Here is a 7,873-nt window from a genome sequence, read left to right on the forward strand (position 1 = left end):
CCACCTATTTTGATGACTAATACTCAATGCCTTCAAATGCATTTCAGGAGACTCTCCAAGAAGCCTGCTGGGTTCACAGTTACCAGCATTTTGCTCCACCTATTTTGATGACTAATGCTCAATGCCTTCTTTCCCTTAGGCTGAGAGGCTCGGAGCCTGGGGGCCACCATTTACACGCTGGGTGTGGCTGATTATAAGATAGACCATGTCATTCTGAACTGGTAACCAGGCACCACTCTGGAGCTGAGTGGGGAAAGGCATCCCAGGCGGCTTTCTCAGGGCCACCACAAGGACAGTCATCTAACTTGCCCCCAAGTGATTTGGGCCAACCCATGGCCACTGCAGAAGTGACTGACAGAGTGTTGTAGAAATCCCATCACACTAAAGGGGAGGGCGGAAGAGTTCCCCACTCCCTGATAGTGGGCTACTGGCTAGAGAAGAGAAGGCTGTGGCCTTCAGAGCCTGACATTCTGCTGCTCCCAAAGCATGGGGGCAAGACACTGTCCCCTGAGCCTGTGACCTGCTGCATCCTCACCTCCTGGGTGGGGGTCCAAGCCATCTTCCCTCTCTGAAGATAACAGCAATTGCCCACAGCCTGGACCACGTGTTTGCAGTGGGTCATGGAGTTTCTGAACAGCATGGCCTAGTGGACAGAGTGAGTGGGGCAAATTTGAGAGGTGGTGGGGGCCTGGCTCCTGTGCCCTGAGGCTCACACTCCCTGCCCCTTTGTACCTCGCTGTCTATTCCAGATCAGAACACAAGGTGTCTTGAGGTGAAGTCTGTGGAGCCCTCCATTGTGTGTGCAGGAGGTGAGTGCTGAGGAGGCCCCGCTGTAGTAAGAAGGGTGTGTGCTGCATGTGCGGTATATGGTGTGTGTGGTGTGTTTTGTGATGTGTGTGTGTTGGCCATAGTAGGTATACGGTGTGTGAATGTGCACAGTGTGGTGTGTGTGCTGTGGAGGTTGTGTTTGGATGCATGTGGTGTTTGTGCTGTGTGAGTGTGTGTTGTGCATCATGTGTGGTGTGTGTGGTATGTATATGGTGTGTAGATCATAGATGTTTCTGGTACAGTATGTTTATGTTGTGTCTGTGGTATATGTGTGCTAGTTGTGTGTGGTATAGTGTGTTTGTGGTATGGGCGTTGTATCTGTGTGTATGTGGTGTGGGCATGCGCAACAGCTAACCTGGCCCATAGGCCAGGAGCAGTCAGGGTTCATCTCAGGAATGCCAGGCGGGTGTAGAAGCTGAAATATCTGTGTAATTTACCACATCGACAAAACAGGAAAGAGGAACCAGGCAATTTTCTCAGGGGATGAGGAACAAGAAGTGGGGGTGTCAACATCCCCTTCTGTTCCTGGGAACAGAAGGAAATCTCCATAGCCTGAAAAAGTCGTCCACACAAACACCCTTGGTTCTCCTCGTCCCCAAAGGATAAATCCCAGCACCCATCCCTGCTGTCTGGGAGGTGGAGAGAATGTCCTCTTGCCAGTCAGGTCCCAGCATGCGTGGTGACAGCCCTTTGAGGGCCTCTGTGATGACCCCTGTCTGTCCTGAGTTCTGTCTTCGTAGGCTGGGGCTCTGCATGGCTGACATTTGTACAACTGCAGCTGCTGCAAAGGAAGAGAGCCCGGGGCGTCCTCCCTCCAGGGGGACAGCATGAGGATCTTAGCAAGACCACCAGGCCCTCCAGCAGCTGGGCTCTGGCCTCCCTGTTCCTCACTGCAGAGCACCCTGGCAGTAGGCTGTGGGGATAGACACATGGTCCATGTCTGAGCTCTGCTCTCCATGGGCACATGACCAGGAGAAATAGTCCATTTCCAGTGAGCTCCAGCGGTGCCTCCCATGAACGGAAAGGATGCTGTCAGGCCTGTCGTGAGTCCCAGGGCACTGGGCTGTGCAGGGACTGGCACAGGGCTGGGAGCTGGTAGGACCCCGAAACAGAAGCTGCGCTGACACTTCCATGGTTGGTCCTGGGCTCTGTGCCCGACGCCGCCTCTCCCCCATGAAGAGCTGAGGATGGGGGTGGAATAGAGAGAGCTCCCCTCCCACTTGGGGTCTCTTTCTGCTGTTCCTGGTTTAAAGCCACTCAGCTGTGCAGCAGTTGGACAGCTGTGCTCCTCTGATGATGTCCCCTGGACATGCACAGGCTGTGGCCTCTGAGCAACCCTGTCAACCCCAGGTGAGGATGTGAGTCGTCGCTCCTCCCTGGAGGCAGCCAAGTCGAGGTGACAGGTGCCCTCTGCCCACCAGCTCGGCCCTCTGCCTCTGCTCATGTGGCCTGGCAGTCACAGCCCTGACCTGTCAGTTGTTGGCCAACTTGTACAAAGCCATCCCACATGGAGGGTGACAGTCACAGCAGGGAAAGGCCAAGGCAGGAGCCTGGAACCCAAATGCAACAGAATGAGCCCTCTCAGCAGGCTGCCACCAAGAAGCCATGAGGGCTCCGGGGAGCCCAGGAAGGAGGCCAGGAAGGGAGGCAAGCAGTCCAGACTCACTCATTCAGCCCTGGGCCTCATATCCAGCTTGGCAGAGGCCTCTGCTGGGCTAAGGACCAGCCTGGAGCAGTGAGGCCCTCCAGGGGCCACTCCCTGCTCTGGGCGCCCTGTGCAGACGTGGGACCAGGTGGGGCATAGGCACTCTGCAAGCCCTGCCTCACCTTGAAAGGCTGAGCCCACCTGCCTTTTGCAGCCCTACTCAAAGGGCACCTCGTCCTGGAAGCCTTCCCTGATGACCAGCCCCTCTGACTTCCTGCAGCCCAAGGGCTTGGTCTGTCCCTCTCATCAGTCACTTGTCACCCAGGATGTACCATGACTTCTGGTTGTCTGTGTCCAAGCATAATTTTCTTATTTAGTTCTTTGTTTTTCTTCTAACCTTTCATTATTAAAATTTTCAAACTTTACAGCCAAGTGGAAAGGATTGTGCAATGTACATGCCTGTTTCCTTCGTGGGGATTTTTAATTAATGCTTGACCATGCTTGCTTTATCCTGTGTCTATGTGTTTCTTCCTCTCTCTGTCTCTCTTTCTCTCCACCAATTCATCTTACTTTTGGATGCATTCAAAGTATTTTACAGTCCTCAGGGTACTTTACCCCTAAATCCTTCAGTTCGTATATCTTTAACTAGGGAACAATATTTATTAAGTTCTCTTTTTGCAGTGCACAAATCTTAAGTGTGTCATCTGATGAGTTTTGACAACAGCACACCACATCTGTGTAACCGCAGACCCTGTGAAGATGTGGAATGTTACCATGGCTCCCAGAAAATCCCCTCAGACCTCTCTGTGCATGTGGCTCAGTAGTTCCCTGGGCTTGAGACAAGAAATGGAATTGTTGCATTAAGGGCACACACTTGGGAAACGTTCTTCAGTAGTGTTGCTTATCTGTCCAGGAGGCCATATCAAGCAGTGTGCAGGAGTCCCAGTCCCCATCGCCACTCCCAACCCCCAGCACAAGTGACTTCCGTCTGTGTCCTATTGCCCTTCTGGTAAGTTGTCAGCCCTACAACACTGCTCAGGACTGCAAGGACTTGACCCCTGTGGCCTGAGGGAGCACTGTAGGGTTTTCAGGGTGGAAAGCTCCAGCTGAACTGCCCCTGTGCAGAGGCTGAGGCAGGGTGCCTTTCCTGGGTTCCTTGGATTAGGAAGGGTGTGGGAGTCCTCCTGTGTGCTCAAGGCCCAACTACCTCCTTGTGTACCCTCAGTGACACCAGATGAGGATTTGGTCCAGTGGACACACAGATGTTAATTCAGACACAGCCACTTCCTTGTAGGGAAGCCCTTTGGGAATTCAGTCTTGGGGATGGATCACCAGGAGCAGGGAGGTCAGAGTGGAGACAGCCCTCCGCTCTTCCTCACTTGGACTTTTGAGTGTTGTTCTTGCAGAATCCAAGCAAGTGATTATTCATGGATATGACTTTAATAATGCAAAGAGCCAGGACAAAGTTATTTGCAGACTCTAGTTCAGCAAAACCAAGGTCATCGATAAGTAGCCTCCTCTGAAATCTGAAATGATCCAATGAGCTTTTCCTTTGAGCATCACGGTGACATTCAAAGAATTTCAGATTTTGGAGCACTTTGGATTTTGAATTTTCAGATTAGGGATACTCAGCCTAACTAAGCAAGATCACCTGTGTAGAGCAGCTGGCACAAGTATGGACTTCATAATATTTTAAACTCTCCTATTGTTTGGCAACACTCAGGCATCAGGGGACCTCTGCAATTGGGGAGTGTCCTGAGGAAGCGCACAGTCTAGGCAGACACTGTGCCCTGGGTACTGAGGGAGTGTGCTCTTCCCCGCTGAGTGCCAGGGGTGTAGTTGGGTTTTCTGCATCCCCCTCAATTCTTCCTCTTGACCCCTTGATACTTTCATTCCATCTGATCTTGTTATGTTCAATGGCCTCTTATTCAGGGTCATCTGGTAAACTTGGAATGACTCCTCTCCCCGCAGGATGCTTCTCGGCCATCTCTTCTCCTGTCCCTGAGTATATAGAATGGGGCAGAGGCTGTCATTGTCACATTCTCATGTGGCAGAGTTGTGTAGATGATCTGAGGCCATTAAGATTCTACTGACGTGTACTTTCGTGGGAGTGGCTTAGGGACGGAGCAGACCCTTCCTAAGGAGAGCTACTGGGTATTGAACGCTTCTTATATCAGATATTGTGCCAAGTGCCTTACACTCAATATCTCCATGAATTCTCAAAGCCGCCTTACTGCATTTTCTTTGCATGGGTGGATAGCCAGGGCAGGGGTGATGGAAGAGCTTCCCAGCACCACACACCTGGAGAGTGGACCCAGGAGACCTGTCTGCCCAGTGGGGGCCTTCTGTGTCCCTGAGATGATGGTTTTTGGGGAAGACATGGCCCTGCCTATCCCTAGGAAATCCATTCAGATGCCTCCTCTGCCCACCTGTGGGTGCACTGGTTTGCTGGAGGGGACTAGTTTTTTCTCCAAGGTGGGCCGGCACCAGCTCTCAAATAGGAAAGCCCATGCCACAGTCCTGGGTGCCTCTGCAGACGGCCACCCTGCTCCTGGTTGGTGCCTGTCCAGAAGTGGCCAGGCGTGGCTGTGTATTGCAGGGAGCTCGGATGCACTGAGGAGTGACTTTGTCATTAATTACATTTTCCTCTGAAGAAAACATTCGAGAAACATTTTAGAAATAGGAAAGCGAGAAGACATATTCAAAGCTTGATGTTTCTATATGCTTCATGTTTTCTGTCTTTATAGGCTATGTTTTTGTGATTGAAGAAATTTTTTAATATGGTGACTGAAGTATGGGTTTAATCGGTTAATCTGTTTGATAACTCTTTTCCCAGCAGCCCGGTGTTGCTGGGCCCTCTTCCCCATCTTGACCCTGAGCCATGGCCTCAGGGTGCCAGTGCCACCCGCCCTCCCCTGGAGCTCCCTGAGCTGTCCTGAATGCCATACTGCAGTCAGGTCACACTTCTTGGGGATTTTTACCCCAGTAATCCCACTGTTTCCATCTCTCAAAGTGAATCTGTTTCCTAACCATGTTTTCCTGATCGTTATCTTTATCAGCACCAAGGAAGAGGTCAACAGTTTAGAAATTCATGGCTAATCGTACAATTGTTTTCAAGCCAACAAATTGTTCCATGTGGAAATGAATCATTTTGTCCATAGTAACCCTGACCTACATGAAAAAGGGAAAAACAATAGTAATTTTACGTATGCAAGAAATTTTAATTTATAAAATTACAATATTATATTTTGTTATACATTTGTACAATTATTTTTAAAGTGTTAATTATATTTTATTATAAAAATGATACAATGTAGAAAAAAAGAAACATAGACAAAACATAATGAATAAAAACATTACCCCAGATCCCAAACCCAAAGACAAGTGCTATTAACATTTTCAACTACAGCATAATAAATTTAATTTTGCTTAAATATGATGGAAGAAAAAGAAAATGAAATGGGATTGAAGAAACTGTGGAGCATCACACGAATGCTTCTGGTCTCCTGTGACGAAGCGGCTATCCCTTTCCCTCTGTGCCTCTCCTTCCCTCTGCTCGTGGACATCACAGCACGTTGCACTCTGCCATCTATTTTGTTCTCTATTTTTAATTTTGTCGTCTGTCTCCCACGCAGTCCTTAAAGGTGAGTCCTTGAGAGCAGGGACTCTGCCTGCCTGTTCCTGTTACACAGCAGAGTGCTGCACAGGGCCTGGGCGTGGCGGGTGCTCACAGGGGTCTCTGCAATAGGAAAGCAGAGCCCAGATGCCAGTCGTGGACCACAGGGTCCGCTCTGCATGATGAGGACCGGAGGTGGGAGGGACAGTGGACGAACATGTGCATCGACATTCTTCCCATGTCATTTCCTTTTAGAAAAAAAAAAAAAAAAAAAAATCAGCATGGACAAGACTTTCATGACTTGCCCTGGACCAAAGATTAAAAACAACCTGGACAGTAAGTATCCCTGGCAGGAAGCCCTAGCGGGCAGGAGGCCAGGGGTCACGGTTGGGCACTGTGAGGTGTACAGAATGTGGATGCCCCCCTGCTGGGGCAGCACGTGTCTGTGGCTGGGCTAAGGACACACTGCTCACCTCCCTTGTTGGTGGCCCCCAAGGTGTTCAGGGATCTGCAGTGTCCTAGGGATCTGCAGTGTCCTAGAGATCTGCAGTGTCCTAGGGTCTGTGAGGAGGGCAGGATGCAGGAGATGATTGCCCAAGGAATGGTACCGTTGCTCCAGGTTGCCTTTCAGAGTTAAGCCAATGGACTCTGTAAATACAGAAGAGCCAGAATGGTTGACACCAAGCAGCCGTTTGTGGTCACTTAGGACACAGTCACAATGACATGAAATCTCATGCAGGGCCCCTCACTGCTGGACCCACATCCCCCTTGGCCATCATTGCTGAGGTTGACCTCATAGTGCTTTGTGGAATGAGAGCATTACCCATGCTGTCTACTTACCAAGGGCAAGAACTGCATCTCCCCGGGCTGGCTCTCACCATCTTCACTTTCTGTGATTTAGGGAGGTCTTTGTTGAAGCCAGCCTGAACAATGGCAGACATGTCTTTTCTAATGACATCATTATGAAGAGCACCACCTGTGTGAGTACCAGGGTGGCAATGCCACCAGTCTGGGCTGTCCAGAGCCCCTGCACTGGAATGAGATACACCCTGGGGAGGACAGAAAGAGCACACAGTTCCCAGGCAGTCCCAGAAAAGTAGCGTGTGCAGCTGCTTGATCCTGTTCCAGCTGGCACAGGTTGGTTAGGATTGGAGGCTATGTGTCAGGAGCCAGAATCCAGGACCTCTACGGTCTCCAGCTTCTCCACGTGGGCCTCCCAGGTCCAGGGGATCTGGAGGATTCCACGCACTACCTTCACCATGCATGTGCCACTGAACCGGTGCCCCAGCTGCAGATCTGATCCTAAACCCACTCACAACCCCGTCGCCTGAGCCTGCCTGGTGGTCATCTGCTGTCATTTCCCAGATGCTGTCAGCCTCCTTTCTGACTCTCCTCCCTGCTCGGGCCCCGGAGCTGTCCCTCTCTGCTCCCTCACTGAGCCCTGCAGTATGTCCTCTCCTGCTGCTGATGGGGAGGCTGTCAGGCGTACAGGCCAGCCTGAGGCCCAGCACAAGCTCTCTCTTCTTCCCTCCCTAGCCTTCTCTCTAAGCAGAAGTCTGGATTTGGGGAAGCCATGGGCAGCCTGCATTCCCACAGATGCCACCCAAAGTCCCTTTACTGTGAAGAACACCCAGGGAAGAGTTCCCGTTGCTTACACCCCATGTGGCCTTGGTTCTGAGCCAGGCCTTTCTCTGAGCTCTCTAAACCTCACAAGTGCCCCCAGGGAGGGAGGCTTATTCCATTTGCACAAGTGTGGAGGCCGAGGCTCAGAGCAGTGCGTGAAT

General features: G+C 51.1%; 1 long non-coding RNA gene across 1 annotated transcript; it reads right to left on the reverse strand.

Moving 5' to 3' along the window:
- Positions 1-5,869: 5,869 nt before the first annotated feature.
- On the reverse strand, positions 5,870-6,971 carry LOC129480376 (uncharacterized). The gene is made up of 3 exons (XR_008657021.1): positions 6,930-6,971; positions 6,563-6,737; positions 5,870-6,337 (listed from the first exon to the last, which is right to left on the reverse strand). It is a non-coding gene; the product is annotated as an uncharacterized lncRNA (long non-coding RNA).
- Between the last annotated feature and the right edge of the window lie 902 nt (positions 6,972-7,873).

The sequence above is a fragment of the Symphalangus syndactylus genome, chromosome 4 (genome assembly GCF_028878055.3).
Source record: "Symphalangus syndactylus isolate Jambi chromosome 4, NHGRI_mSymSyn1-v2.1_pri, whole genome shotgun sequence".
Lineage (NCBI taxonomy): Eukaryota > Metazoa > Chordata > Mammalia > Primates > Hylobatidae > Symphalangus > Symphalangus syndactylus.